This window comes from Cavia porcellus, unplaced genomic scaffold, assembly GCF_034190915.1.
Source record: "Cavia porcellus strain 051 isolate PalLab524CR breed Dunkin Hartley unplaced genomic scaffold, mCavPor4.1 scaffold_5, whole genome shotgun sequence".
Taxonomy (NCBI): Eukaryota; Metazoa; Chordata; class Mammalia; order Rodentia; family Caviidae; genus Cavia; species Cavia porcellus.
The window spans coordinates 59,568,220-59,583,648 of NW_026947488.1; the positions used below are offsets into that span (position 1 = coordinate 59,568,220).

General features: G+C 47.9%; 1 long non-coding RNA gene across 1 annotated transcript in view; it reads left to right on the forward strand.

Annotated features, from left to right (window-relative positions):
* The first annotated feature begins 287 nt into the window (after positions 1 to 287).
* LOC106029092 (uncharacterized) overlaps positions 288 to 15,429 on the forward strand; it is a 50,902-nt gene continuing 35,760 nt past the window's right edge. Inside the window, exon 1 of the long non-coding RNA XR_002788190.2 lies at positions 288 to 491. This is a non-coding gene — a long non-coding RNA (uncharacterized LOC106029092). The remainder of the gene's footprint in view (positions 492 to 15,429) is intronic.

Here is a 15,429-nt window from a genome sequence, read left to right on the forward strand (position 1 = left end):
TGGTTACTTGTCACTCTGGACCTACATCCAGACTTTATAGGCAACGCCTAGGCTAGCTAGGAAGAGGCCATCTTATTTTCCTGCTCCTGGAGGCCAAGAAACCAAGCAAGCTAGGTAAGCCAGCCATGAAGTCTAGCTCTCCTAACTCCTCATCCTTTCTAGAGGCCAGGGTATTGGCCAATGAGAGTTTGGCTTCTGTGTTCCCACCTTTCCTGGCAACAGCCCTTCTGGGTGGTGAGCAATGCAAGTTCCAGGCATGCTTTCTTTATTGCTGGGTTCCGCTGGGTTCCAAGTGTCACTGATCTACAGCCACATCCTCAACAGACCTGTGGCTGATACCCTGCAAATTTCCCTCTGCAAATAGTATCAGGCAGAGAGAGAGATGCATGTCAACAAGCTGGGAAACATGTGTGGCAACCTATGCTTTGCTGGCACTGTCCAACTCTCATGCTGACCAGGAATGTGGGCAAGTTCTCTCCAGCCCAGAACAGGTAAATCAGACACTCCTCAGTCACCCAAATCCCCACAGGATGGCAATGGCATCAGAGGCACTGCCTAGTCCTGGTTTTAGGTAACCATAATCTTCGGTTTGTGTGTGTGTGTGTGTGTGTGTGTGTGTGTGTGTGTGTGTGTGTGGTGGTGGGGGGGGGGTGATGCTTGTGGATTTCTGACCACTGTGGAAAGCCTGAGCCCAGTGGCTCTGGGTTTTCCTAGAACCTCAGCTCTCACTCATTTGTAGCAGTCTTTCCGGGGCAACAGTGCTCTGTCCCGCCAAGGCCCGTGTACCCCTGCGAACCCAGGCCACAGAGGCTGGGAACTCATCTCATCGCATCCCATCGCGCCTCTAAGCCCCCTCAGTGGAGCCCTGGGAAAAGTAGCTCTGCCGGCAACAGGTGCCTGGGCCAGGGTGAGACGTGAGCTCACTCATTTGGGTCTCCGGCTCTGCAGGCGTCGGCAGGAAGTGACACACAAGGGTGGCGATTCAGCCTGGCCCGGGAGAAGGCGGTAGAAAAGGGCAAGGCCGCTCAGAGTACAGGACAGGAAGCCTGGAAAGGAAGCCACCTTGGAATGAGCATTTTGTCATCAGGACCCTGGGGAGCCATTCAGTGTTTTCCCTGATTTGATTGGAAGCAAATCCCCAAAACTAAAATCGACAGAGGACTGGAGTTGAAGAGATGGGAACAACCGTGCCCAGAAGTTGGAGGCTTCCTGGCCCCAGGAGGAGGGAAGTGGACCTAGGATCCAAACAGCAGGCGGGGCTGGCCCTGAGCGCTTGCGCTGGCTGCGGGGCCCGAGGCGCGGTGCCTCGCCGCCCTCGCCGCCAGGGGGCGCCCGCGAGGCTCGCGACCCGCAGCCGGGCTGGGCCGGGGAGGGCCGGGAATGGCCGAGGAATGCGGCCTTTGGCTCGTCCGGGCTGCATTCCGGCCGGCGCAGGAATGTGAACAGGGTGTTCACTGCGCGCCCGGAACGCACAACGTCGCTCTCCTCGCCTGGAGAACGCCGGGCAGCGGCTCGGAGGGCGCCGTGCGTCCCGATGGGGTCGGGGCCCCGAGGGCGTCGGGCCAGGCAGGCTGTGGACTGGGAAAGGAGAAAGCCAGCGCGGCCAGGCTCTGAGGAAGCTGGCCAGTAGCTGGAAGGGGACATGACATTTGCCCTTCTTGGTCGCCAGCCTCAAGGGTGCAAGGGTTCGGTCCCAAGATTTGCATATCTTTGGGGGCATTTCGTGGATTGCAGAGGCTGGGAGAGGAAGAGAGAGAGCGGTTGATCCAATTTGGGATCAGAGCTCTCTGACCAGCCAGCCAGTGACTGACTACACAAGACCATGTATTAAATCCGTTCCGCAAATATTTAGCGCTCCCTGGGTTTAATTCTACCGGCCAGAGGTAAAGTCATCGCTGTCCTCAAGGGACTGACATTCTGATTTTGGCTAAAGTCTCTGAAATGCACTCGTGTATCAGGGAACGCAGAGAATAACTTGAGTGGGGACAGAGATCCAAGAAGGGACCTAGAGGGCCAGAGTGATCTAGAGGAGGAACCCTATGTGTGGTGGCAGGAGAAATGGTCTGGGCAGGCTTGGAGCAGAGGTGGACACCCCAAAGGCCTGCAGAGTTACAGAAAGGCTTGGGCGCCCATGTCAATAGATTCATGTGTTGATTGGTTTATGGAGCCTGTGCTCCGCAGAGCCACAGTGGTGGCTGAAGCTGTGTGGTGAGGACTGGGAGCCCTGTGACACTGAGAGACCATGTCCTGCAGTGCTCGCCTTGTGTACTCCTGGCCAGCTGTTCAGTAAACATTGCCTGGTCTTTCCACACTGTGCGTGGCTTAGGGACTCCTGTTCCCTCTCGAGGGAGCAGTTTCTTCCCTTCCTCCTTGCAGATGAGCCTGGCAGAGGAAGTCTGGCCATAGAATCTTTGGGGTTTTTTGTCCCATCCTACATCTTTGGTTGGGGGTGGTGACATGCAGAGAGACTGTGATTAGAGCCATTGGAAGGGTCGCGGAATACGTCCAGGGCACCGTGAGTGTGGATCTGCACACAGAGTTGACAGGGCCTCTGTGTGTCCCAGGTGTCACTGAGGGATGGAGCAGAAGTGTTTACACCAAGAAATTCCTTGTTGGGCCCCTTCCAGGAATGCATGGGGACCTGAATTCTTGTGTGCAGAGGAAAAGAGCAGGCCTTGGAATGGCCTCCCCAGCATTGTTCCTTTGCAGACACAGGAAGATAGGTTTCCTTCAGCTCTGTGATGCTGACATCTGAATCTGGACCCCTGCCCCAGCATTAGCAGTCAGGTGGGGGAGGGAGGCAGAGCACCCGGTGCTCATGGAAAATAAACACCCACCTCTGCTCGCCTGACTTAGTTCATGTTCTTAGCATTTCCTCTCTTGGAATCTGGGTTTGTTATTTTAACATTCCACGTGTTGGTTGAGGCTGGGAAAATCCCACTGCCATTGCTGTGGGGAGGCAGACACTGGGACGCACTGGGATGCAGAGTCTGGGCACCCAGGAGAAGTGGCCTGGCTAGTAGGCCAGAGCCCAGTCTCCAGAGGGCTCCTGACTCAGCCGTGTGGGGAGGTCTCGGGCTGGCCGTGCATGCCTCTGAGGGAACCTGCACCAGCCCCATGTGGGGACGTGGCAGCGTTTTGGTTCCAGCTGTCTGGGCCAGCTCCAGGCCAGAGTAGTAGTGATTACTCCACTGAGAAATGGCGGAGACATCCCAAGCTGATCTAGGGGGGACTCCTGGAAGTACATCTGGGACTGTACCACATACACCCCAACTCCTCAGGCTGCTACGCACACAGTGTGCTGCTTCCCTTTCCACTGTGGCGTCCCCTTCTCTCCTGACCCTCTCTGCCTCTTCAGAGATTCATACAGACACTTGGCCATAAAACCATCAATGTAGTATTTCCAGGGGCTGGGGATTTAGCTCAGCGGCATAAGCACCTGCCTTGGAAGCAGGCAGTCGTGAGTTCGATCCCTGGTACCGATAAAAAGGAAAAAGACAAAAAAAAAAAAAAATGTAGTATTTCCTTCCCTCACCCATTCATTCATTGATTCTCCCAACCAACAAATATTTAAGGAGTGCCTACCAAGTACCCCGGATGGTGCTGGGTGCTGAAGATACAAACATAAGTAAACTGGAAAGATTGGAAACAATGTAGAGTTCCTAGAGGTTAGTGGCATCCAGCCTGGAATACATGAGTGTTACAGGGCTGGGGAGGGGAAACGGGGGAAGTGGAAGCACCCAAAAGCTCCATCCTCAAGATGGGTTATATTTTAACATGGCACACTTTAAAATGAAAAGTAGTCCATGGCCAGAAAATTTTAATGTAGACAGGACCATCACTACTTGTTATCTGATTTAGTTTATGCTCTTAGCTTGTCCGAAAGTCATATGTGTGTTCATGACGATTTTAACTGGGATAATACAAATATTATTCTTAAAGATGTGTGAAAAAATAAAAAAGAGCATTGTAGCAGAACCTACTGATCTGCTAAATCATGGATGTTCAGACCTGAGCCTGAAGGATGTCCCCAAATCAGTGCCTGCTTGGCATGGAGACAGGGGCAGGGCCAGCCCTGCCTTCCTCACTTAGTCCAGGAGAGGGCTGATGCTGAGGGGGTTGAGGGACCCGTTTGGGATGCAGTAACCCTCAAATGCAGGCCTGTCCTGTCGCCAGGATCCAGTTTCTCCACAAGTCAGCATGCTGGGTCCCTCACTGGCACCTGAAGCAGAGCCCTCTGTCTCTCCCCTCCCACGGCCCTCCAGGAGAGCAGAACTGGAGGGGTGATATGCCTGGCCCCTCTCCGGGCCCTCAGCGAGTGACAGGTAGGCTTGTGAGTGACTGCAAGGGAGACACTGACTCTGGTTGGGAAGCATTTCCAATGTTGTGTTTTTCTGTCTAGCATGGACACGCCCCTTGGACTGGCTGAATCATAAGTAATTCTCTGAAACCCCTATCTGCCTGGAAATGCTGGCTACTCTTTCCCACGGTTCGGAAGCCATCAGCTGTGCCTACCAGCAGGCCCAGCTACCCACACCAGCCACAGGCCTCTTGCCATTCCCTGGGAGGACACTGAGGAGAAAGGAGCTGGAAGCTGCCCTAAGCCTTTGACGGCTTATGCCACAGAGCTGAGGGCCTTTTGAGTGTTCCTCTGTAGCTTCCTATGCCTTCCGTATCCAGCAGTGTGCCTGGTCCCCAGGATCCAGCTGGCCCTTAGCAGTGTATGGTCTCAGCTTCCCTGTTAAATGCCAAGTAGCCAGTTTGTTCTTGGGTGTAAATGTGGACATGAAGATTTCATTTCTCAAAGATGCCTGTGGCAATATTGCAGCTAAGTATTGGCTGTGTAATTAAGTTATGCTAATGACATATGCAAGGGATTATTATGTGGAAACTTTGGGAAAGGTGCCTTCAAAGGAAGATGGAGTACTTTTCCTCCCGCTGACTGCAACGTAGATACGATGGCTAGAGTTCTGGCAGCTTTCTTGGACCATGAAGAAAGCCTTCGCAAATATCAGAAACTCGAAAGTTACAAAGGAAAGGGTAAAATATAGTTGACTAAATTAAAATTTTAACATTCTCATAACAAAAAAATAGCAAAGATGGTAGATAACCAGATATGGAAATTGTATTTATGAATCAGAGGACCAAGGGTATGAAAGGGTTCTTCCCCTCCTTATTTACAAAAGTTTGTTTCCATTTCTTTCTGTTCTTTTTCCTTTTCAGTTCCTCCTTCCCAACCTCTAGTTCTCCTCGTTTGAAAATTTTCTTCCCATTTCACAATATCTACTATTTATATTTTCAGTTTCTCCTCTAGGGAAATCATGTGATATTTGAACGTGTGTGTCTGATTTAATTCACTTAAGAGTATGGCCTCAAGGTGCTTTCATTTACCTGGGAGTGCTTTTTACCTCAAGTTTATCCTTCTGCACGGCAGAAGGAAACTCTCATCTTCTTTATCCATGCATTGGCTGTTAGGCATTTGGACCATTTCCAAGATTTTAGCTATTATAAACTGTGCTGCTATAAACATGGGTGCACATATGTCACTGTGCTATAATGCTTTTAAGTCTTTTTAGGAAGATATAAATAAGGGAAATAATTGGATTGAATGAAACCTCTAGTTTTAGTTTTTTGCATATAGATATCTGATGATTCTAGCTTTTTTTTTTTTTTGTACCGAAAATCAAACTGAGGACCTCACATTTACCAAGCAGACTTTGCCACTGAGCTATATCCCTGATCCTCATTTTAGTTTTTTGAGGACTCTCCACAATGGTTTCCATAGTGGTTGTACTCCCACTCCCTGTGGGGCCCTCCAGGGGCTCCTTTCTCTCCTCAGCCCTGCTAGCATTTGTTGTTGGGTGGGTTGGGCAGGGGTAGGGATAGCTGTGGCTCTTCTTATTTCCCAGCCCTTGCACCAGAAAGGGGCTAGCATTTGCCTCTCCCACAGTGGCCTGCGCATGGTGCCGATTCCCAGGGAGGGCTTTCCTCTCTTCTCCGATAATCTTCGAATGGTGCTGACTCACAGGAAAAGGAAATATTTAGATCTTTGATCTACTTTTACTTTAGTTTAGTACATAACGAGGGAGGTTGGTCTAGTCTTAAGTCTTCAGCATGTGGAGAGTTAGTGTTTCCAGCACCATTTATTAAAGAGGCTGTCTTTTTCCAGTGAATGCACTTGGCGATAAAGCTCCCTAAAATTCCAAATTCCTCAATTCAATTGCCTATCCAGTACCTAAAAAATGTTTCAGTTTTACCATGTTTGAAAAGTGAATTCCTAGCCCAGTGTGATGGGTGTGCCTATAATCTTCATTATTCAGGAAGCTGAGGCAGGATGGTTTTGAATTTAATATCAGCTTGGGCAACATAGCAAGATCATGTGGGAAGACAGGAAGGGAGGGGGGAAAGAGAGAGAGAGAGAGCAGGAGAGAGCGCTTGTTCCCGAGTTTGTCCCCCCACTGCTGAAATCTACATCCTCCCCACTCTGATTGCTGTTTCCCCACGGTTCTCTTTCTGCTGGCCTTTAGATCTTGGCCTCATGTCAGGCATCTGGGCTCTCCCTTCCGCCTGTCTTGCCCGTTTATTGCTCTGGGAACTTGCTGGGCAGTTAGTACCTGTCCTTTGGCTCTGATGAGATCTGATGCCCTCACCCCGATGCAGCCTAGGGACAGCTTTCACCCCTTCTGGGAAAGGTATGCAGAAGGAAGTTGATAGAAGATCTGGCTCCTCAGTGGGCTCATGGGTGCTCCCCCCTGAGTCACCCTCATTATCTCCACTTTTCTGGGGAGGAGGCCTTGCCACCCTGCTGCAGGCAGCACAATGACTCAGACATGAGGTTCCCATTCCGCCTGCCCCCACACTCCAGCCCTGTTTCCCAGGACCACGTTCCCAGGTAGCCTGCTGTGCCCAGGCTAGTGAAGGGGTGCTCAGGCTTTGGAAAGGCCCAGCAGCCAACAAGCACTTAAATGGTATTCGTTTCTTTTTAATAAGTGAAATATCCACCTCGTCTTTAAATACTTGGGTTGAGATACAGTGCCAGTTCTCCTCCTTGACCCCTTTGTTCGAGGCACGCAGCTCTCTTTCACTGGAGACAGCTGGTGCTAATCTTTGCATGTGCTTCAAGAGGTGTCTGGCAAAAAGAAAAACAATTTCATTTGTTTGTTTTCTACAATCTCTTATCTGGTCCCTTAAGGGGCAGGTGTATTTTGGAATTTGGACTTCACGGAGGATAGAAAAGTCATGTGTGTTGTTCATTCCACACTACTTGCAAAGTCTGGAATAAAATGGGCTAATTTGGAGGGGTGCTAGGAATCGAATTTAGGACATTGGTCTTGCCAGGCTGGTGTTTATGCCTCTGAGCTATATCCCCAGACTCCAATATGCTATTATTTCTGCCCTAAGTTGTATAAATAAAGCTATAATAAACCCTGAGGGTTTTAATTTTTGTTTTTTCTGAGACAGGGTCTTACTGTGTAGTTTAGGCTGGCCTTGAGCTCACTATGTAGCCCAGGCTGGCCTCAAACTCATAGGGATCCTGTTTCCCCATCCTCCCAAGGCCTGGGATCACAGGCGTGCATCATGGCTGTTGTCAGCTGAGGTTTTGCTACCAAATTTTTATTGGTTCTTTTTACTTTTTTTGAAGGAAATTTCTGTTTTTCAGAAATTTTTTTTATCATTCTTGTAGATAGGGAATGTAGACCACATTTTTACTACTCTCCTGATATACACGCTTATGCAACATTTTGTGCAAATTGAATCAGTACTACAGATTCTTTGTTATTTCTTTTGCATCCTCAGAGTATATGCTGCATGTGTAGCAATAACTAATTTAGCCTGTGTTTGGCCATTTATTTAGACTGTCTCTAGTCTTCTCAGTTGCAGTGATGCTGCAGTAAATAACACTGTACACTCTTAGCCTATGTGCAAGAATATCTGTAGAAATTCCTACTTGTAGAATTTCTGGGTTAGTTAATAATAATGATAGTTAACATTTGCATGGTATTTACTAAGTGCTGGGAACTGCTGTAAATAGTTAATTAATGTGTTTTAATCCTTATAGTAATCTCTGGGGCCAGGAATGATTATCATCCCATTTTGCAGATGAAAAAAACAAAGGAGGAGAGGTTAAATGACTTGCAGAGTTGCAATTCAAACCAAACGAGTCTGTGCTCTGAGCCATTGCATTCTTTCATCTTTAGAAGGTCCTAGGAATTTGTAGCTTAAAGAAATGTGGTCAAATTGCCCTCTGCACAGCTTTACTGATTCACGTCCTGTCAACAGCCTAAGAGCATGCTTGCTGCCCATCACTGCTGAAGGGAATCAAACTTTTTGATCTTTGCCAATCTGTACCTTGGTGCAGATTTAACTTGACTTTCTTTTTCTACAAGCCAGGTTGAGTATCTTTTTTATTAAGGGTCATTTGTACTTCCTTTTTTACAAACCAAACTGGTATTCTTCAGTCATTCTTCTGCTTGGTTTTGTCTGTGGCTCGTATTGAGCTGTTTGTGTCTTAGGAAGATTAACCCTTGATGATTCATGTGCAGATCTTCGCTTCGTGTACAGCCATTTAGATTTTGGCATGGCTCCTGCTGGGTTTTAGGCAGAGCATGATGGAGAGACAGACAAGGGGAAAAGCTATCAGTGCTGGGAAGGGGAGGGAGAGAGAGGATAGAACAGATGCCTGGGGAGGCACCCTCTGTCTAGTGAAGTGGAAGGAAAGGAAGCTGATGGAAGCTTGAAGTGGGTCCCTTATGGGGACAGTCATAAGGCTCAGCACACCACGTGTGGCCGACAGGGACTGCAGTCCAGGAGGAGGGATGCTACCACAGACCTGAAGACGCATCGCCAGATCCATTGCTCTAACATGCATCCCACAGAAGGATCCCCCTGAGAAAAGATCAGCATTGTGAGGCTGTGGTCAGCTGGGAACCTCCAGCTGTCGGTGCCTCCAAGTTCCACTTGGCTTCTGGACCAAGTTTATTCTCTTCTGGGGGTGGTCCTGGCCAGTGACTAAGCAAGATGGTGGGACAAAGGCTCAGCCATCTCCACATTTTCAGGCAACACAGGAGCCCCCTAATAGATTTCTGAGTTCCCAAAGAACGGCAAAGACCCTCAAGTCAACAGGGTCCAAAGACTCCAATCTTGCTTTCAATTCAAGGTGTTACTCTTCTCTTCCATTCAAGGTGTTTACACTCCCCCTCCCCTGGCATCACGCGTTTCTAACTGCATCTCAGTATCAGCTTCCTGGAGAACCCAAGAAACTGTCTCAAAAGCCTTTGATAAAAAATATTTCATGTTATCTAAGTCTCCCCCCACTGCCACTCTCCTAGTGTATGTGAGGCCCTGAGCTCAATCCCTAGCACACTACCAAAAATTTTTTTTTCTTTTGTATATTCTCTAGTTGGTGATGCCTATAAATATTCTTTTCCTTAGACATAAAGTGAGAACGTTGACCTGTGTGCAGAGGCACCTGAGGGAGGTCCTCTGGATGATGACGATAATTCTGAACTCCGGTCAGAGGTTTAGCATGGAGCTGGAGTAATTGGCCAGGCAGGCCAGGGGCCTCTTAGAAATACGTCTTGGGCAAGGTTGTAAAAGCACCTTCCACAGTGGCCCCCCTGCCCACCAGGCACAGGGCTGTAATGTGTCTCCTTTGGCTGCCAGAAGTGGACTTGATGGCAGCAGCCCTGGTCTCCCAGCCTTGCCTCCCAGCTTCTGCTGTAGCGCCCTCACTGGTCTCCTGCCATTTTCAGTCTCTTTCCAAGTGCGCCCCTCTTTTCCTCCCTACAGTCTACACACAGGACCGTGTATCTGAGAACCAGGGGGCCTTGCGTCCTTCTGTCCCACTCTACCTAGTCTCTTTGCCCAGGAAACCCCGTTCCTCTCAGCCGTCAGAGCCTAGCTGATAGAGCAAGTTTTTTGGAAGAGGGAAGCAAGTAGATATAAATACATGTGTTCAGTGCACTATACTCGAGATTACTCAAGGGATGGCAGCCAAAGTCTGAAGTGCTTTTAATAGGAAACACCCTTCATCCCGCTACCTTGTGGAACCACCATGTCTTTGAAGGTGTTCAAGATACTGGTCCACCTGAGGGTTGAGCTAAGGGCTCACATACATATTTCCAGGAGACAGCCTAAGAAGCATTCCTGCCAGGACACTGCTAAACCCATTCCTGCCATGCATCCACGACCAAGGTCACTGATCACCAATAAAACCACTCCTTTGTAGCAGACCTTATTCTAATTGTTTCATCAGGACTGCTTAAAGTGTTAAAATGTGCTAAGATGAAAGCCAGTCAGAAAGCACTGAGCTTTTAATGTATGGTGGTGGGAGTGAGGCAGGTCAGCAAGTTAAAAGAAAACATAAGGATTCAGGTATAGGAGACACACCTGTAGTTCCAGCACTCTGGGAGTCTGAGGCAGGAAGACAGCAAGTTTAAGGCAGGCTCTCTCTTTCCATCTCTCTCTGTCTTTCTCTCTCCCTCTCTCATACATCTATCCCATCTTCCAGAAAAGAAAGAGGCAGAGAAGAGACAGAAAGAGCAGGTTGGTCAACATGACAGGCAAACACCTGTCAGCTGATGGCTGTGTGTGGAGAGCAGCACAGTTTCTGAGTGACTGGACAGCTTGGAGGAAAGTGTTTGCTGTGGCCAGGCAGCCACCGTGGGCTGCCTCCAGCAGGAGAGGTTGAGGGTTCTGAAGGATGGCAGAGATTTGGAGACACTCTGAAAAAATGAGGGGTGCTCCAGAGAGAAGGAGCCACCTGGAAGAAGCCCTGCTCATTTCATTTGATGAGCCTAGGATGGATCAGATTATTTCTTCAAAGCACTGTTTCTCAAGCCTGGTGGAAAATTGTAATTACTCAAGAAGTTTAAAAACTACAGATCCCTGGGTCCCCCATCCAAAGAACAAATTAGTCCGGCGTACAGCATGGACACCAGGATTCCAAAGTTCTCCCACTGATAGCTGACCTGGGGTGATATCCGCCCAGATCTGAGAACTTCTGCATTACAGGAAACGGGCAGCAAAGGTGCTTTCCCTGAATCAGCCCTTTGGTTCATTCTCTTTTTTCTGGGCCTGGGAGAGGCCTTGAACTCTCCTAATCCCACTCGCCCACCTGCCTCGGCTGCCCAGGATTCCTTCCCAGCCTGATCACGGGCAGGGTCAGCTCCAAGCTGCCTCTCCTCCCCGCTGTCAGTGCCTCTCTTCTGGTGCCTTCCTGGGGTTCTGAAGGCGCAGTGGGCAGGGCCCTGTGGCCTACTGTGGCCATCTCCAGAGGGCCTTGAACGAGCATCCCAGGAGGACAGCTACACACACACACCAGCTGGACAGGAGCCCCAAGCGCTGGCCATAGAGGCGGTGGTGGAAAGGGATTTTTCTCCCCTAGCATTTCCTGGTATTGTGTAAATTCCAATAGGCCCTTTGTGGCTGTCTGTGCAGAGTGGTCTCAGGAATGCAATTCCTCATTTCAGGGAATTCTAATAGGAGTGGCTTTTGGCTATCAGCCAGTGTGACCAAAGGCAACTGTGCACCGTCAAGGTAGAGCCCCCTCTCTGTCTGGCAGGGCATGAATGAAGCTGCGGAGAAGGCTGACGTAAAGATTTTTTGACAGAGCTTGCTGAAGCCAGGTTACTAGGGAGGCAGTCGATAAAATGGTTTGGCTTTGGGCTCTGGGATATGTACTCAGAAGTAACTCCGCTGATTTTGATTTAAAATGACACATACTCTACTGGATGAAAAACAAAGCAGAAGTGACCGAAGTCCCGCTGCTTGAGAAAGCCACTCTCATTGTTCCTTCTGGAGCAGCTGCAGAGGTGTTTCTCCTGGCACTGGGACACCTGCTTCTCTGGGCGCAGCCCTGGGTGACATGACCTTGGGACTCTAAGGCCCGGGCTTGCATAAACAGTGTGGTGACTCTTCCAAAGAGCCCCTCCAGAGATTCTCTGGCTTCTCCGCCCTGCCTGCTTGGAAAGAACATACACCGTGACCCTCCCAGAAGCCGTCCAAAGAGAGAAAATGCCTAGGCCCTGGCTCATCTTCCTCCGTCCTCAGAGGCCTCCGAGCAGTCCACTCTCTGTTGCTCCACAGTCCTCCAACTATGAAGGGAATGTGAACCATTTCCCATGGGGCTGGCAACCGTGAAGCAATTCCCGGCCCAACCTCCCCAAATATCAGCTTTGCAAACACACAGAGCAGAGAAGCATCCTGAAAATGTGATATTCAGCCAGTCACCTTAGGCAGTTAAGCCTGCCTACCAGGAGTGCTTGTGCTTTCACGGTTCAACTTGGGGGTCTGGGGTGGGATGTGAGGAAACAGAACTCTCCGGAAGAGGCTTCTCAAGGGAATGAGGACTGAGCGGTGCCCAGAACCTTTTGTAGGGCTCTGGCTCCCAGCCCAGTGCTGGAATTTCAATGGCCAGCCCTGAGGTCATGGGTGTACCCTTTGTCCTGAGATGTCAGGACCTAGTGCGGCCTTCAGCAGCAGCAAGAATCCCTTCAAACCAGCCTTTGACCACCTCTGCTTTTGTGCTTGACTGGTTAGGGGCAGTGGCAAGGGGAGTCCATGCCAGGTCTGGCAGAGGGCGGGATCCGGAAGGCAGAGGGAAGAACTTTCCGAGCAGCTCTAGCAGCTCTCGAGGGACTCTCAAGTTATATGAAAGCAGGCCCAGTCAGGTCCTAATGACCAACGTTACCTCCCAGACCTGGGGAAGCTGGGAGCCCTGGCAAGGAGCCTGTCTGAGAGAAGATGAGGCATGGGGAGGATTTCTAATCCTGAGACACTGAACCACCTAAATGTTTGGTGATGGGTGAGTGAGTCATGACACGTCCACAAGGTAGAATATCATGTCTGAGGGACTATTATAAAGATTATTTAGCAACATTACAAATGTTTATGATACCACACTGAGTGAAGAAAAAAAAGATACATTTTTTTTTTTTGACATCTGAATGAGACAAGACCAGAAAGTGATTTTTAGAAATAACAGTTGGCCTCGTGTGGTGGTGTGGGCCTATGATCCCAGCACTCCATAAGGTTGAGGCAGGAGGATCACAGATTCAAGCCCAGACTGGCCAATGGAATGATTTAGTGAGATTCTATCTCAAAAAAAAATTTTTTTAAAAGACTGATAAAACTCTGGATTTAATTCCCCGTGCTCACTCCATAAAAAGTTGGGCTGGACAGGTCAAAGGAGATCACCAGAGCTAAGATAGGGACCTGTAGAATAGATCTGCAGATTTGCTGACTGCCATTTTGGCGAAAGAATTTTCAGGACTATCAGTAAGAGGCCCAGGATGGTTTTGCTAGGCATACGTGCTCAAAGAAATAGAATGTAGGTCTGAGAGGGAAAGAGAGAGAGAGAGAGAGAGAGAGAGAGAGAGAGAGAGAGAGAGAGAGAGAGAGAGATGCCTTATTTCCTAGATCTGGGAACATTTATGCTTCTCTTAAAGGGTTGGAATCCCAGGAAAAGGTGACACCCCCCCACACACAAGTGTGCTAACCTATATTATAGGTATGAGCCCAGGTTTTTAAAGATGAATAATTTAAACATTCTTTAGATTCTCTCAACTTGTTCCTTTATCTTATGATCAGGTTTCTGCTCTTTACTTTCTCAACTGAGGCAACGTATAGACTTTCAGTATTCCTGAGGAATTTTGGAAAGAAAGGAACCTAAATTTAACCAAGGGAATGCTGATAGAAATCGCCTTGGATAGCTTTGACTAGATCCCACAATTCTCTTAAAAGGACATTTTAGTCATGATTTCCTTGTCTGCTCTCTATTCGTCTTTTATTTCTTCCATTCTACTTGGCAACCCCGCCTGCATCTGATCTTTTAGTCTTAATCCAAAGGGCTGAGGGTCGGCCTTCTTCTAACACTGCTGGGTGCGGAGGGGCACTGAATTTGCTTAGGCAAGGGTCAAAAGTCTCACTGTGACTGATCCAAAGCAGGCAAAGGAAGATGCCTCAAGTTGTTTGATGAACTATCACATTTTAATAGTCTAGAAAAAAGAACACGAACATTAGCAAATCAATGCTTATGCCTCATTTTACAATGTTCATTTTATAATAAGCAGGAATTAGATATTAAAAATAGAATATTGATGAACAGTGACTCCCAAAACTGGTAGAAATTAGTAAGATTTGGCATAAACTACTATTAAAGTTAATATTAACCTGTATTTATTTTGAGGTATTTACCCAAATATAACAGGTAGAGTTGAAAAGCATGAAAACTCTTTCCTGCTTGTTAACGGAATTGAATTTTTTAATTACAACAATGGTGGAACAAACACACTTAAATAAAGATATCTGTGTTTTTGTGATCAGTGGGTCATTAATTTTTTTTAACATAGGGTTTTGTTTTGTACACACTAAGATTTTTTGCAATGACCGGCTCTAGGTAACACCCTAAAGTCTAAAGTAAAGAACAGAAAGTTACTTTATCCCACAACATAGCCAAGCTTAGTAGCCTATTGCATAGGACACCTATGTAAGAAGGTAACTCTTTACCCGAGAGGCACTTAAAAGTACGTTAAAATAACATCATGGGAATGTAATAAGAGAGAATGTATACATGCATTCTTGGAATAGTTAATGGAACTGAGAATCAAAACTTTTTATGGCTATGAATTATAAATGTAGCTAAAGACTGCCAGGGCTGGCTGGTGCAGTGTGTGGAGTCCTTTTTTTGTATCTAGCCTAGCTTTTGTACTTAATATTATAATTTCTGTATCTGTCTATCTTGGTCTCTCTGTTTCTTTGTCTTTCTGTCTATCTCTGTCTCTGTCTCTATCTGTAACTCTATTCATATTTCTGAGTGTTTAAAAACATGTCAATGTAAGACTTGTATTAATCAAAACTAGTTTATCTCTATATAGAGAGGTCAAGGTCAGTGATTATTTCTGGGGTCATATGTGGAGTTCCTTAGTACCTATGGTTTTCCCCATTAGCAATTTCACCTGCCAGGAGGGTCATAGTGATAGCTGGCCATTTAACCTCCCTAGGAAGCCTGGGGGAAATTTCCCTTTTTGCAAAATGTATACTAGTTTGATTCCTGTCCTCTGGAGTCCAATAATCCCCCTGATCAGGAGGTTGATTAACTCGATTGTCCTGAGTTGCAGGGCCATTTCAGAGGTGGCCCCTCACCCTCTCGATCCTGGCTGAGCTTGGCATGCAAGGGCCAAAATACAGGCTGTCCTTTTATTTTATTTTATTTTATTTTGTCTTTTTCTTTTTTATCGGTGCCAGGGAGCGAATTCACGGCTGCCTGCTTGCAAGGCAGGCGTTTATGCTGCTGAGCTAAATCCCCAGCCTGAGCTGTCCTTTTAGCCCAATTGTTTTCCTTAACATTGGTCTCCAAGCCTTGCATATTGAGCATGTGGAAAATAAATTCCATCAGTATGTTAAGATGCTGGGCCATCACCTACAGTA